The 16,021-nt window shown below is 48.8% G+C and overlaps 1 protein-coding gene and 1 non-coding gene across 3 annotated transcripts in view; one reads left to right on the top strand and one right to left on the bottom strand.

Moving 5' to 3' along the window:
• Nucleotides 1-6,611, bottom strand: part of NCOA7 (nuclear receptor coactivator 7) — a 128,283-nt gene extending 121,672 nt beyond the window's left edge. The window contains exons 1-2 of one of the 2 annotated variants that reach the window (XM_068168639.1): nucleotides 6,448-6,611; nucleotides 1,194-1,366 (exon numbers count right to left, since the gene is read on the bottom strand). The gene's annotated coding sequence lies outside the window, so the exon portion shown is untranslated. The remainder of the gene's footprint in view (nucleotides 1-1,193; nucleotides 1,367-6,447) is intronic. The other variant, XM_068168642.1, reaches the window with a different exon arrangement.
• A 173-nt stretch (nucleotides 6,612-6,784) lies between these two features.
• Nucleotides 6,785-6,856, top strand: TRNAE-CUC (transfer RNA glutamic acid (anticodon CUC)). Its single transcript has one exon. It is a non-coding gene; the product is annotated as a tRNA-Glu (tRNA).
• Nucleotides 6,857-16,021: the final 9,165 nt, after the last annotated feature.

The raw sequence follows: 16,021 nt of genomic DNA, 5'->3' as shown, positions 1-16,021 counted from the left end.
GTCCCCATCCCTGGAGGTGTTCAAGAGGGGATTGGATGTGGCACTTGGAGCCATGGTTTAGTTAGTCATGAGGTGTTAGGTGGTAGGTTGGACTTGATGATCTCTGAGGTCTCTCCCAACCTTAATGATTCTATGATTCTACAATAACACATGCTAAGAGGAAAAAACACTGACACAAGTCTTGCTGGATTAAATACAGTGTCAGGGCAAGACTGGAAGAGCAAGGAAAACATGAGCTTCTTCAGTTAGTTCTAAAAACACTGCTGGTGAGTTATCTCTCCATTTTTCTTCAAGATCTTAAAAATATCTTCTGTGACTAGCACATGACTAGCTGGCACATTAAGACATGACACTGCAAATTCTGCTCTGCCCCCTACCTCTGTTGAAGCTCAAATGCAAGAAGATTGAGCAAGCCACTGTACAGCTTGGAAGGTGATGGAGCTAAGAGTATCAGAGCTGTTGTGACGTTTGGACAGCACCTCTTGAGATTTTCCTGAGATCCCTTCCATTAAAACATTATTAGCATTAAAAGAGATGTAAGAAATAGAAACTACAACAATATTCCCCCCCTGAAAATCATCAATATAATCAAAGAGTTCAGTAATCACTCTGATCACACATGGGAATTTAAACAGCTAAAGACTGTGCATCATCTTTTCCTCCTCTCTCCTCTCCACCTCCCTGAATCTGGGATTGATGTGCATTTTAAAGCAGGCTAACTTAAAAAAAGAAAAGCCAAGGCCAAGACTTTCCCAAAGCAAACAGACAGTTAAGAGGAGTGATAACTGCACACATTACACATAGTTATAAATACCATTCACAGCTTCAGTGCAACTCAAGGATTTTCACTACTGATAAAGCTGGTATGCCAGCTACTAAAGGCAATTTGTGCTTGCCATTCTATAGCAGAACCACACCTGAATAATATACTTGCAGTAAATTAGCACATTACTGTGATTGTTGTTCTTACTCCTCTTTACACAGTGAGCCTGCTGTCACAGATGAATTAACACAGCAAATTAAAGTAATAATAATATGTAATATATTCCAATGGAACAGACAAGCTAATTGCAGGCTGCTTTAGAGCTGGCACTGGAAGGAATCACTCTGATTTTTCAGGTTCCAGAATGCAGCTTTGCAGACCAAACTCTGAAAGCCAAGGTACAGCGCCTCTAACATCAAATGTTACTCACTTGGTTTCACTGACACGCTGCTGTTGCATCAAGTGAAAAGGAATCAGCCTCTGCCATTCCTTCCACGCAGGAAGATCTTCCTCCTGCAGCTGGCGCGGCAGGGCTGCAGGCACAGGCCCCACGGCTGGGCTGACAGGAGGCTGAATCGCTGGCAGCTTCACTGATGCACTGTTCTGCCAGGTACAGGAAGCCAGAGAAAGAAGCACAATCTTTTGTCACTGCACATGATTTGGATGGAAAAGAAAGCTATGGCTAAAAATAACCAGACAGCACCTGGCCCTCAGTGCTCTGTCCTGGTGGGGGAAGGGAAGGGAAGGGAAGGGAAGGGAAGGGAAGGGAAGGGAAGGGAAGGGAAGGGAAGGGAAGGGAAGGGAAGGGAAGGGAAGGGAAGGGAAGGGAAAGGGAAGGGAAGGGAAGGGAAGGGAAGGGAAGGGAAGGGAAGGGAAGGGAAGGGAAGGGAAGGGAAGGGAAGGGAAGGGAAGGGAAGGGAAGGGAAGGGAAGGGAAGGGAAGGGAAGGGAAGGGAAGGGAAGGGAAGGGATTCAAATAGAATAGAATAGAATAGAATAGAATAGAATATACCAGACCAGGTTGGAAGAGACCCCAGAGATCATCGACTCCAACCTATCACCCAACACCATCTAATCAACTAAAACATGGCACTGAGCACCCCATCCAGTCTCTTCCTAAACACCTCCAGTGATGGTGACTCCACCACCTCCCTGGGCAGCACATCCCAAGGGCCAATCTCTCTCTCTATGAAGAATCTCTTCCTAACCTCCAACCTAAACCTCCCCTGGTGCAGCTTGAGACTGTGTCCTCTTGTTCTGGTGCTAGTTGCCTGGGAGAAGAGACCAACCCCCACCTGGCCACAACCTCCCTTCAGGGAGTTGTAGACAGCAGTAAGGTCTCCTGTGAGGTAATGGTTAGCCTCCCACAGCCTGGGGTCACATCCAGGAAATGATTTCTTACCACAGTATCACCAAGGTTGGAAGAGACCTCAAAGATCATCGAGTCCAACCTGAATTTCAGTGAGATTTCTTGTTTCTGTAAGATGTCTCATTTCAGTGAGATTTCTCTAGTATATGCACTAGAGTTTTCACTGCTCTTACAGATGAAATCAACAACTCTTTCGCTGGGCAACAGAAATTTAGTATAATACATGAACCATCCCCAAAATAATGCTAATTGTCAACTATAGTGACAGGGCAAGGGGTAATGGTTCAAATTAAAAGAGGGTAGATCTAGATTTGATAGAAGGAAGAAATTCTCTATGAAAAGGGTGGTGAAACACTGGCCCAGGCTGCCCAGAGGCAGTAGAATCTCCATCCCTGGAAACATCCAGTGTCAGCAACCTGCTCTAGTTGAAGATGTCCCTGCTCACTGCAGGGAGGTTGGACTATCTGAGCTGTACAGGTCACTTCCAACACAATTGTATAATCCTGTGATCTGGATGAGGGCATTGAGTCCATCATCAGTAAATTTGCTGACGACACCAAGCTGGGGGCAAGAGTTGATCTGCTGGAGGGTAGAGAGGCTCTGCAGAGGGACCTCGACAGGCTGGGCAGATGGGCAGAATCCAACGGCATGAGATTGAACACATCCAAGTGCCGGGTTCTGCACACTGGCCACAACAACCCCAGGCAGTGCTACAGGCTGGGGTCAGAGTGGCTGAGAGCAGCCAGGCAGAGAGGGACCTGGGGGTACTGGTTGATGGTAGGCTGAACATGAGCCTGCAGTGTGCCCAGGCAGCCAAGAGGGCCAATGGCATCCTGGCCTGCATCAGGAACAGTGTGGCCAGCAGGAGCAGGGAGGTCATTGTGCCCCTGTACACTGCACTGGTTAGGCCACACCTCGAGTCCTGTGTCCAGTTCTGGGCCCCTCAGTTTAGGAAGGAGGTTGACTTGCTGGAACGAGTCCAGAGACGAGCAACAAAGTTGGTGAGGGGTTTGGAACACAGCCCTGTGAGGAGAGGCTGAGGGAGCTGGGGTTGCTCAGCCTGGAGAGGAGGAGACTCAGGGGTGACCTTATTGCTCTCTACAACTACCTGAAGGGAGGTTGTAGACAGGCTGGTGATGGTCTCTTCTCCCAGGCACCCAGTACCAGAACAAGAGGACACAGTCTCAGGCTGCGCCAGGGGAGGTTCAGGTTGGATGTTAGGAAGAAGTTCTATACAGAAAGAGTGATTGTGCTATGGAATGGGTTGCCCGGGGAGGTGGTGGAGTCGCCGTCATTGAAGGTGTTCAGGAGGAGACTTGATGGGGTGCTTGGTGCCATGGGTTAGCTGTTTGGGTGGGTTGGATTGGTTGATGGGTTGGACACGATGATCTTGAAGGTCTCTTCCAACCTGGTTTGGTTTATTCTCATAAAGGTTTATTCTAATAACAAAGCAGGAATTATTTGCTTCTACATCTAACAGTTTCCTAAGACATGGACAAAACACACTCACCCACCTTGCCATCAGGCATGGGAATCCATCTTTCACAGGGTCAGCTACTCTACTGATATTGTCAGAAGGCAACATAAGAACCTGGGAGGCTCAACCCTGCTTTCCTCTGAGATGTCACACAACAGAAGCACTCCATGTACAGGGGCAATAATCCCTCTGTCACAAACATCTTCAGCACTGCAAATGCAGGTGACATGGATCTCAGGTAGTGATAGGACTAGGGGGAATGGAATGAAGCTGGAGGTGGGGAGATTCAGGCTGGAGGTGAGGAGGAGGTTCTTCACCATGAGAGTGGTGAAACCCTGGAATGGGTTGTCCAGGGGGTTGGTCGAGGCCCTGTCCCTGGAGGTGTTTAAGCCCAGGCTGGATGAGGCTCTGGGCAGCCTGATCTAGTGTGGGGTGTCCCTGCCCATGGCAGGGGGGTTGGAACTAGATGATCCTCGTGGTCCCTTCCAACCGTGAATGATACTATGATACTATGATACTATGGACCTCCCCTAGTTTTAACTCCTCTGTCTCAAATGCTGTTAGCATTACAGCATCAGTGCCCCTTCAAAACCCACCTGAGAAGCACCCAGGGTGGGGAAGCCTAAGCTGTTAACCATGAAACAAGGGAGCCAGTGAAAGATACAAAGCCCTTTAAGGTAGCTCAGTTTCTGCAGTATAGAACCACCTCAGTATTTCCTGGTGTTCCTTGCAGGTTCTGGGGCCAAAATCATCACTGTAGTAGCACTGGCAAATGTTCCCTTGTCTCAGAGCCACAGGGAACCAGGTCCCACTTTGCCTTGCTCTTCAACTAGGGGCATATATTACATGCTGGGCCCAGGCAGCCTCTCTCACCTAACCACATCCCCTTCTTTGCAGTGGCCTCAGGATTCTGTGGTGCCTCAGACTGAGCTGTGCTCTGCCTCCAGCACTCTACAGCTTTGTCTCAAGGACCGAAATGCCCTGATCTTATCAAAGAAGCTGCTATCACTCATGCCAAGTGCAGCTCTTGCAGGATGTAAGATAGCTGATTGTATCTAATAGGGCCTGTTTGTAACCTCATCATTTGTCAGCTATCTCCATCACTGCAGAGTAACATTGCTCACATTGGACAAAAGAAAGCTCTGTCACAATCAGGATACAGATTTTGTTCAAGCCTGCTACTTTGAAGAGTATGGCATGAAATAAACCCTTGGCTGAACAGGGGCTCTGGTGAGACAGACACCAAGCACCCAAACCTCCTGAGGAACATCCCTGAGGAAAGAGGTCTCCTTAAGCTTGCCATCAGACTCTAAAAGCTTTTGAAGATCACCATTCCTGGAGGTGTTTAAAAGCCATGTGGATGTGGTGCTTGGGGATATGGCTAAGTGGTGCCTTTGATAAGAGTAGTGTTAATGGTTGGACTTCATGACCTCAAAGGTCTTTCCTTAAGTTTGCCATCAGACTCTAAAGCTTTTGAAGATCACCATTCCTGGAGGTGTTTAAAAGCCATGTGGATGTGGTGCTTGGGGATATGGCTAAGTGGTGCCTTTGATAAGAGTAGTGTTAATGGTTGGACTTCATGATCTCAAAGGTCTTTTCCAATCTAAATGATTCTGTAGTTCTCTGCAGACAAGCTAAGGGGTATTTGTGGGGTCCACAAGCATGAAGTCTGAAGCCTGCATTTCTCAGCATGGAAAAGGTTTCTTATATAATGCATTTCAGAGGCAAAGAGCTCAAGAACGGGAGAAATTTGCTTGTATAAAGCAATTCATTTCATATTGTGGAGAGTGCTTAAATAGGGGAGGTTTAGGCTAGATGTTAGGAAGAAGTTCTTCCCAGAAAGAGAGATTGGCCCTTGGAATGTGCTGCCCAGGGAGGTGTTTAGTAAGAGACTGGATTGGGTGCTTGGTGCCATGGTTTAGTTGATTAGATGGTGTTGGGTGATAGGCTGGACTGGGATGTGCTGCCCAGGGAGGTGGTGGAGTTGCCATCCCTGGGGGTGTTCAGGAGGGGATTGGATGTGGCACTTGAAGCCATGGTTTAGTTGATTAGATGGTGTTGGGTGACAGGTTGGACTTGATGATCTCTGGGGTCTTTTCCAACCTTGTTGATTCTATGATTCCAACCTATCCTATCCTATCCTATCCTATCCTATCCTATCCTATCCTATCCTATCCTATCCTATCCCATCCTATTCTAAAATTCGTTTACTACCACAGCTTGCACATCTACTCTGCTCCTGCAATCAACACAGCAGGCAGAATAGGGCTTACACAGCTGTCACCTGTGCCGATGTCTGAGTTCTCCTCTCAGAAAACCTTACCCGAAAAAGCCATCCAAAATCCCTGCCTACGGCTTAAGGAGGCCCTGGCAGGGCCAGGCAAGGGAAGCGCCAGACTGCTTTCCCTAATGGAGCCACGGCAGGCCTTTTGACCGGCTCTCCCCGGCAGAGCAGACACCCACACCCGGAGCTGCGGTGCTCTCCTGGCTGCTGCAGTCTGCCTGAGGAGCAATTCGGACGGAGCAAAGCACCACCATCAGCACCCTCGTCCCGTCCCGTCCCGTCCCGTCCCTGCCCTCCCGGGAGCGGCCGGCCGTGCTCTGCAGCGCAAATCGCTAGGCTGAGGAAGCTCTCCCTCCGGAGCCGTTCCAACACCCCGCGGAGAGGCTTTGTGAGGAGCTGCGAGCGCAGCCAGCGCGCAGAGAGCCCCGCACGGCTCCGCCGCCGCCACTCGCTGCCACCTGCCCAGCAGCCCGAGGCGGAGGGAGGGGCCCCTGCGCGAGGAGGGAGACCCAGCCCGGCCCGGCCCGCCCTCTGCGCCGGCCGCGCAGCTCTTGCCTGTGGCGCTGTGCAGGTCGCTCTTCCTGTGCCGGACGGGTGGCACGGCGGGGCCCGAGGCTCTGTCCTGCCCGGCCTCCTACCGCCATCCCGCCTCCCGCCCACGGCGAGGTCCCGTCACCCGCCTCGCCGGTGGCACCTCCTTCTCCCAAGTCGTTTCCCCCTTCTGTGGCGTGGAATGGAACATTCCTCTCGACACACCGCTGCCTCTGCGGCTTGGTACTGCCCAGAAAGGGGGAGCACAAAGCAGAGAAACAAGCAGGGTAGTTAGACTGTGCAGCAGATGTACTTTTGTAAGTGAGCTCTTGAGGAAGATGGCGGAAACCGGGTGCGTGGATCCCTGGTGGTCTAGTGGTTAGGATTCGGCGCTCTCACCGCCGCGGCCCGGGTTCGATTCCCGGTCAGGGAAACTCCTCTTTTGTCCACTCGCCCCAATATTTTATTTTATCATTTCATTTCATTTCATTTCATTTCATTTCATTTCATTTCATTTCATTTCATTTCATTTCATTATAATTATTTTAGTGTTCTCCCAACCCTCTGCTCATACTATAAAATCACACAATTTTTTTCCTAAAGGCATATTTTCTACTTGCCCTCATATTTCACTTCTGTCTGAAAGACACACACACAGACATGCAGTCATGGGGATTTAGTCTGTTCCCAGGACACTCTGGCCGCTGCTTATCCCTTTGGTTTTTGTTTTGTGATGGGCCGAAACAAGCACAACTTCATTGCTGTCTTCTACAGGGCTATCAGCCTCTACCGATCGATAAAAACATCTCACGAACAGGCCACGAGGTGGCGCCCTGGTCCCATCTCTGCCACCACCCAGCACAGTCCCGGCCCTGAAGGTTTCCCTTTTAATTCATAGGTTCTCATCAGCTACAGAAGGCTTTGTATTTGCTGATAAAGCGGAAGCTGTTATTAAGCCAAAATCACATGCACCGTGTTTTACAGAATACCAGATTCATAGAACACCCATTTGGAAGGGACCTCAAGGATCATCTCCTTTCCTCTGGTCTAAGGCCTGGAAGTTCTACAAGCTGTCTTTTAAAGAGCCTTAATGCAGCATTTAAAACAGAGAAGTTACCAAGGATTATCAGGGAGTATGACTGAGACTCTTGAACACCCCATTCTGTCTGTGGCATTTATACATTGATGATCTATCCTCTTCCTATAGAGTGATGAAGAACCATGTGGCCCCATCCTCACAGCCGGTGCCATCTCTGCTTTCCACCTATAGATTTTGAACTGAATATTCACAGATTGCATTGGATTGGAAGGGACCCTCAATGGTCATCTTGTCTGACCCCTCTGCAGTCAGCAGGGACACCTCCGACTACATCAGATTGCTCAGGGCTCCATCATTAACTTTGAATGTCCCTAGGTATGAAGCCTCAGCTACATCCCTGGACAACCTGTTCCAGTGTTCCACCACTGTCATTGTGAAGAACTTCCTATTTATGTCTAACCTAAACCTTCTCTGCTCCAGTTTGAAACCATTGTCGCTGGTCCTATCATCACAAGCCCTTCTAAACAGTCCCGACCCAGCCCTCCTGCAGGTCCCCTTCAGACAATGAAATGTAGCTATAAGGTCACTCCAGAACCTTCTTCAGGCTGAACAGCCACAATTCTTTCAGCCTGTCTTCATAGGAGAGGTTCTTCAGCCCTCTGATCATCTTTGTGAGCCTCCTCTGGACCTGCTCCAGCAGCTCCATGCCTCTCTATTCTGCACAGAAAGAGTGATTTGCCCTTGGAATGTGCTGCCCACGGAGGTGGTGGAGTCACCATCACTGGAGGTGTTTAGGAAGAGACTGGATGGGGTGCTTGGTGCCATGGTTTAGTTGATTAGATGGTGTTGGGTGATGGCTTGGACTTGATGCTCAAAGGTCTTTTCCAACCTGGTTAATCCTATTCCTATTCCTATTCCTATTCCTATTCCTATTCCTATTCCTATTCCTATTCCTATTCCTATTCCTATTCCTATTCCTATTCTACTCTACTCTACTCTACCCTACCCTATTCCTATTCTATTCTATTCTATTCTATTCTATTCTATTCTATTCTATTCTATTCTATTCTATTCTACTCTACCCTATTCCTATTCCTATTCCTATCCCTATTCCTATTCCTATTCCTATTCCTATTCCTATTCCTATTCCTATTCCTATTCCTATTCCTATTCTATTCTATTCTATTCTGTTTGGGGTCCCATAGCTGGACATGGTACTCCAGGCAAGGTCTCACCAGAGCATGCAAAAAGTCTGTGCCAAGGCAAAGGAGGGAACCAGAATTTCTGCATCCCTGGGCACCAGCTGCCTGGGGAGACAAGAAGGGTTTGGTTTTGTTCCTTGCTGCACAGATACACAAAGCTGGTGAACCATGGGAGCAGTCTGTGCTGTTGTCACCATGGCAGTCAAAGGACACAAACAAGGCCAAGTGTTTATTAAACTGGGGGAGATGGGAGGGAAAATAAGTAAAGAAAAAGCTGCTTTCAGACACACAATCCTTTCTCCAGATTACATTTTTCCCCATCTTATCACCTCTCCTCATCAGCCTTTCTGTAAAATGCTACTTAAAACATAACTGTGAGTCTCAGATTAAATATGGAGCTCCTCCTGGACAGTAAGATAAACTTCAAAACACCCCAAAACATCACAGCTCCATTTCAAGCCCTGCTAGGACTGTCCCTTCAGAGCTCCAGCTGGAAAATTTACTCTCGACCATGCTTTAAGAGAAATCATTTTATCCAAGCCCAGGCATTTTATTTAAGGTGATGGTAATGAAAGGCAAATGCAGATTTAATTACCACACACAAACTAAGCAGCGCTACCCCAGGACCCTTTTTCCCCCAAGTCCTTTTTTTAACAGGAGCAATTGCCATGTCCTATTAAAAAGTGCTCTGATCACGAGATGGTGAAAGCTCTGATCTTTTTAAAAGCCTGAACTTTTTCACTTGCACTCTGAAAAATCTGCTTTCTAGCCCCCTTTTATGGCTGCCTTGTGGCTCCAGTCGATCATTACCTTCTGCTTTCCCCCCCCTGTGCTTTCTTTCCCACGTGCTGCTTTGATTAATCGCGTTTTAGTCAACCCTATTGACGACGCTGTTGTGCGCTGCCTAATTCTTGTTGTGCTGGCAGGGAAATGCAGCTGAGAGGTGCCAGCTTTCCCCAAAAGCGGGGGGGAAAAGAAATAATAATAACAGACTATAAATTGATATGACAACACATGCTCTGCCTGGCAGTGCTGCCTGCTGGGTGAGACGGGGAGTAGCAGTGACCCGGGCCGGGCTAAGGCGGCTGATGGAGCGTGGTGGTGGCAGGGTGCCTTCTGCTGCTGAGTGGCTGCATGCTCAGGCTGGCCCCACATCCTTTCCAAGGGATTCCTATTTATTTATTTGGGGAACAAAAATGACAAGTCTGCATTCCATAAATGGCTTAATTGATACTGTGCAAACTGTAGTTCTGCACAAGAGCTCGCTCGCATCCAGCGAAATAAAAGGAATGGAAGGGGAATATTCTTCCCCTCTGCTCAGAGGAGGGGCTGTCTGATTCTTCCAGGCTGGAGTTTTGCAGTGTGCGGTCTCCAGTTTGCTTGTTCTCTACCTCAAGATGGGTTTAGGTATTGGGCAAACTTTCTTTCTGAAAGAGTGGTCAGGCACTGGAGCAGGACTGGAGAAGAGGAGGCTCATAGGGAGACTTTATTGCTCTCTACAACTACCTGAAGGGAGGTTGTAGCCAGGTGGGGGTTGGTCTCTTCTCCCAGGCAACCAGCACCAGAACAAGAGGACACAGTCTCAAGCTGTACCAGGGGAGGTTTAGACTGGATGTTAGGAAGAAATTCTTCCCAGAAAGAGAGATTGGCCATTGGAATGTGCTGCCCAGGGAGCTGGTGGAGTCCCCATCCCTGGAGGTGTCTAAAAAGAAACTGGATGAGGCACTTGGTGCCTTGGTTTAGTTGATTAGATGGTGCTGGGTGATAGGTTGGACTTGATGATCTCAAAGGTCTTTTCCAACCTGGTTAATTCTATTTAAGTTCTATTATTTAAGGCTGCAGTGGTAGATTCACCATCCCTGGACATGCTCAAGAAACATGTGGATGTGACACTGTGGGTACATGGTTTAATGGCCAGGATAGTCTTGGGTTGGTAGCTGAGGATCTTAGAGGTTTTGTCCAACCTTAATGATTCTATGATTCAGATCTATTTGGATCATGGCTTTGGATCAATGAAAGTGGAGTACCTTGCTGTAGTCTGCTGGGTGGCTTTCACCCTCTAACCATGCTGCATTCATCTTCCCTTAAGCAATCAGGCTGAAACTGAGTGTGAAGCGTGTGAGACAGTGAGCAGGAGCTCCTCTTACTGTGACTCTCCTGCAAGGCTCATCACAGGGAGTTCTTGTGTGTGTGCCAGACCCGTTTCTGAAGTTCTCAGCTTGCCACTACGACCTCCCCCAAGTCTGTGTTTGGTGAGAAAGGAGTGAGAGGAGCTGCTGGTGGCTCTGGCTGTAAACACAGGCATTATGCAGCAGCTCCCTGTGAGGTACCATACTGCCACACTTCTTCAGAAACACAGAAGGTCAGAAGAGATGCCTGCCACCCCCCACCAGTCTGCTTTCTTAGTGACTTCATTGCTGGACTGCTGGGAGTGGGTGACTCATGACAGGGGGAGATAAATCCAGCACAGGCAGCTGTCTGCTTATGGGCAGGCAAGAGTCTCCTCAGCCCGAGAATGGCTGTGAGTCCCCCAAGACAGCTCAGCTCAGCAATACCCAGAAGTGACATCCTCTGCTTATTCATTCCCATCCTGTTGGCACTTGCAGGTACTTCAGGGCTTTTGAAAGCCAGGTATCCTGAAATCTCTTGTACCTGCTGTTTATTACTGCTTTAAGGGCAAAACACTTGAATGGCTGGAAGTCATTTAATAAATTCTACTTCTCCTCTGGTCATACAATTTGAAAGGGATTTTTCTTCAACCTTTATGCCACCAGGAATTTGCCTCCCTCACCAGCATCTGGGCTCCAGGACAGCTGGAGGCTTATGATAAGAGCTGGAAACTTTAGTTAAGGGTGCTCCCAAGATGATCACAACTTTGGAGACAATCTTTCCCCACAGGACTCTGAGGTCTAATTAGACAAAATCAAGGACAAGAAACTAAATAACACTATTCCCACTTTACAGGTGGGTATCCAAGGAGCAGAGTCATGAACAGTTGTATTTCTGATGTGTTTAAGCAGTTAAAAGGAACTGGACACCTCAACATTGTTACAAGCCAGACATATGAGAATTCATCCTTTAAGGTTTGGGTCCCACTGGGGCTTACAAGTATGAATAATTTTATTTACATGGACAGTCCCACTGAAGTGGAATAGCTGCTCTGAGTATGCCTAACAGCCTTAGCCCTGCTGCAGGAGCAGTCCTTAAGAGCATATTGTCTCTGAATCAGAATTGTTAGGGTTGGAAGGGACCTCAAGGCTCAGCCAGTTCCAACCCCCCTGCCATGGCCAGGGACACCTCACACTCCAGCAGGTTGCTCACAGCCACATCCAGCCTGGCTGCAAACACCTCCAGGCAGGAGGCTTCCACCACCTCCCTGGGCAACCTGTGCCAGGCTCTCACCACCCTCATGGGGAAGAACTTCTTCCTAACATCCAATCTGAACTATCAGACTGATCTTGAAAGCATCAGGGAGCCCTCCCTTGGCCCAAAAAGTCACTCTAGAAAATATCTAACAGCTAAAAAATATCTAAGATGCCCAGCATTTTTTCCCTTAAAGGGTAATACAGGAAGGAAGGAAGGAAGGAAGGAAGGAAGGAAGGAAGGAAGGAAGGAAGGAAGGAAGGAAGGAAGGAAGGAAGGAAGGAAGGAAGGAAGGAAGGAAGGAAGGAAGGAAGGAAGGAAGGAAAGGGAGGAAGGAAAGGGAGGAAGGAAAGGGAGGAAGGAAAGGGAGGAAAGGGAGGAAGGGAAGGAAGGGAGGAAGGGAGGAAGGAAGGGAGGGAGGGAGGAAGGAAGGAAGGAAGGAAGGAAGGAAGGAAGGAAGGAAGGAAGGAAGGAAGGAAGGAAGGAAGGAAGGAAGGAAGGAAGGAAGGAAGGAAGGAAGGAAGGAAGGAAGGAAGGAAGGAAGGAAGGAAGGAAGGAAGGAAGGAAGAAAAAGAAAGAAAGAAAGAAAGAAAGAGAGAGAAGAAAGAAAGAAAGAAAGAAAGAAAGAAAGAAAGAAAGAAAGAAAGAAAGAAAGAAAGAAAGAAAGAAAGAAAGAAAGAAAGAAAGAAAGAAAGAAAGAAAGAAAGAAAGAAAGAAAGAAAGAAAGAAAGAAAGAAAGAAAGAAAGAAAGAAAGAAAGAAAGAAAGAAAAGGTTCTTTGCTTCTCTTTTTTTTGTTTCCAGTTTCAACCACAGGCACAGAAACTCCCCACTGCAAAAGCTGGGCACACAGGCAAGCAAGGTTTTACATATTTATACTGAATTATTACTTCTCTATTGTTTTGTTGGTGGCTACTGCTATTGGGCATCCTTGGGGTTTGATGGTCACATCAAAGGAGCTGCTCTGGCGTGAGAACTGGTCGAAGTGAGCCAGATAATTCATGGATTTATTACTGGGGTCGGTTCCCATGATTGTCAGTGGGCAGCAGCCACTGCTGTGGCGTAATCCTCATTCTCTTGGTAAGGCACACACTGCCTCAAAAAGGTTTAATGATCCAGTTGTGATTTGCTAATGGGAATCTTTCTTGTGGCTTTAGCAAGCCTTGAAGTAGGACAGGATCACAGGACCACAGGATGTCAGGGGTTGGAAGGGACCCAAAGAGATCATCCAGTCCAACCCCCCTGCCAGAGCAGGACCATGCAATCTAGCTCAGGTCACACAGGAACACATTCAGACAGGCCTTGAAAGTCTCCAGAGGAGGAGACTCCACAACCTCTCTGGGCAGCCTGTTCCAGTGCTCTGTGACCCTTACAGTAAAGAAGTTCCCCCTTGTGTTGAGGTGGAGCCTCCTGTGCTGCAGCTTACATCCATTGCTCAAAGGTCTTTTCCAACCTGGTTAGTTCTATTCTATTCTATTCTATTCCATTCCATTCCATTCCATTCCATTCCATTCCATTCCATTCCATTCCTTGTCCTACCCCAGGGAGCAAATGAGCAGAGCCTGTCCCCTCCCTCCTGACCCCCAGCCCTCAGAGGTTTATAAACGTTTATTTATTACCAGGGTGGCACATGAAGGTCAGTCTGCAGCAGTATCAAGAAAGGGTCTGATTCATTTTGGTTTGGGATTCCTGTTGGTGGAATTTCATCCACTAACTGCTAGAATGGGTTGAAGGGACAAAGCCATGGTGGCTGGGCAAGGATCAGAGCTGTGAGAAGACAGGGAGGGCAGGGAGCAGACACTGGGGTGAAGACCTGAGGTGGTGATCAAAACCCAGACACTTCAACCTTAGTGACTGACCAAAGGAAGAGACTACAGCAGCGAGAGCAGCTGGGACAGCCTGGAGAAACCACAGACTTTTGCTGTGGCTGCAACCCATTTGCCTTTCCTTTCTGTCGGGAAAGGAGGGAGGGGGCTGCCCAGTGGGGCAGCTGCCCAAAAAAGAGGGCAGCAGAGGGAAAAGGCAAGGAAGTGGCTTTGCCTGCCCAGGGGAAAGGAGATACTCCTCACCATGTGCACCCCACTGTTGCTCCCCCTTGGCAACCCAGTGCCTCTTCCGGAAAACAAGCCCCAGAAAAGCCAAATCAAATCAAATCCCTTCTCTTCAAGCAAAATGCAGTTAGAAAGCAGAGTGGGAGAGGGGGCAGGGAGAGAAACATGTTGTTTTGTTTTAAGGCTTGTGTTGGGAAGCGTCATTAAAACCTATTTGAACTACCACACACCACAGACCTCCTCTCGTTAATCCGGTTGCAGAAGTGTAGCTTAGATGCACAGCACTCTGCTTGAAACCTCCCAAAGGAGACTCTTCCTCCTAAAGTAAACTAAAGGCTCTTTGATATATGAAAAACAAAACAAAGCAAAAAAGTATTGAGTGTTAAGTCAAAACTAAGGGGGGGGGGGGGGAAACTGCAGGCCTTTAGGTGACTGTTGTTTGGTGTCCCCTGGTTTATGGATAGTAGTAATTGCAGTAACTGGCTGTAGTAACCTGACATTAATACTCTTCAGGGATACTCTTCACAGGTCAAACACTTGTCTTTACATCTCCCAGGAACATGGTGTTTCCTGGAGCAGGATGCTGATTCCATAGAAGGAGGTCTTGCAGTGTAACATGTATGACGACCCGCCTGGTGGATGTGAGGAGGCCTGTGGATGTAGTCTACCTGGACCTCAGCAAGGCCTTTGACACCGTCCCCCATAGCAAACTGCTGGCCAAGCTGTCAGCCCATGGCTTGGATGGGAGCACACTGCGATGGGTTAGGAACTGGCTGGAGGCTGAGCCCAGAGAGTGGTGGTGAATGGTGCCACAGCCAGCTGGCAGCCAGGCACCAGTGGTGTGCCCCAGGGAGCAGTGCTGGGCCCTGTGCTCTTTAACATCTTTAGTGATGATCTGGATGAGGGCATTGAGTCCATCAGCAGTAAATTTGCTGACGACACCAAGCTGGGAGCAAGAGTTGATCTGCTGGAGGGGAGAGAGGCTCTGCAGAGGGATCTGGACAGGCTGGACAGATGGGCAGAGTCCAAGGGCAGGAGATTTAACACATCCAAGTGCCAGGTTCTGCACATTGGCCACAACAACCCCATGCAGTGCTACAGGCTGGGGTCTGAGTGGCTGGAGAGCAGCCAGGCAGAGAGGGACCTGGGGGTACTGGTTGATGGTAGGCTGAACATGAGCCTGCAGTGTGCCCAGGCAGCCAAGAAGGCCAATGGCATCCTGGCCTCCATCAGGAACAGTGTGGCCAGCAGGAGCAGGGAGGTCATTCTGCCCCTGTACACTGCACTGCTTAGGCCACACCTTGAGTCCTGTGTCCAGTTCTGGGCCCCTCAGTTTAGGAAGGAGGTTGACTTGCTGGAACGAGTCCAGAGAAGGGCAACAAAGTTGGTGAGGGGTTTGGAACACAGCCCTGTGAGGAGAGGCTGAGGGAGCTGGGGCTGCTTAGCCTGGAGAAGAGGAGACTCAGGGGTGACCTTATCACTCTCTACAACTACCTGAAGGGATGTTGTAGACAGGCGGATGTTGGTCTCTTCTCCCAGGCAGCCAGTACCAGAAGAAGAGGACACAGTCTCAGGCTGCGCCAGGGGAGATTCAGGTTGGAGGTTAGGAGGAAGTTCAACACAGAGAGAGTGATTGCCCATTGGAATGGGTTGCCTGGGGAGGTGGTGGAGTCGCCATCATTGAAGGTGTTCAGGAGGAGACTTGATGGGGTGCTTGGTGCCATGGGTTAGCTGTTTGGGTGGGTTGGATTGGTTGATGGGTTGGACACGATGATCTTGAAGGTCTCTTCCAACCTGGTTTGGTTTATTCTAATAAAGGTTGTTCTAATGTATGAAGATGAGGGCAGAGCTGAAAACTTCCCAGCTGGTAGGTGATTCCAGCCACAGTTGTCATGTTGCATCAAGGTGTGCTTTTCATCCTGGAGGCTTTTCTTTGTAGAAGAGA

Source organism: Melanerpes formicivorus, unplaced genomic scaffold (assembly GCF_026170545.1).
Source record: "Melanerpes formicivorus ecotype bairdi unplaced genomic scaffold, bMelFor1.0.p_v2 SCAF_146, whole genome shotgun sequence".
NCBI classification, from domain to species: domain Eukaryota; kingdom Metazoa; phylum Chordata; class Aves; order Piciformes; family Picidae; genus Melanerpes; species Melanerpes formicivorus.
This window is presented reverse-complemented; position numbering and strand designations above follow the sequence as displayed.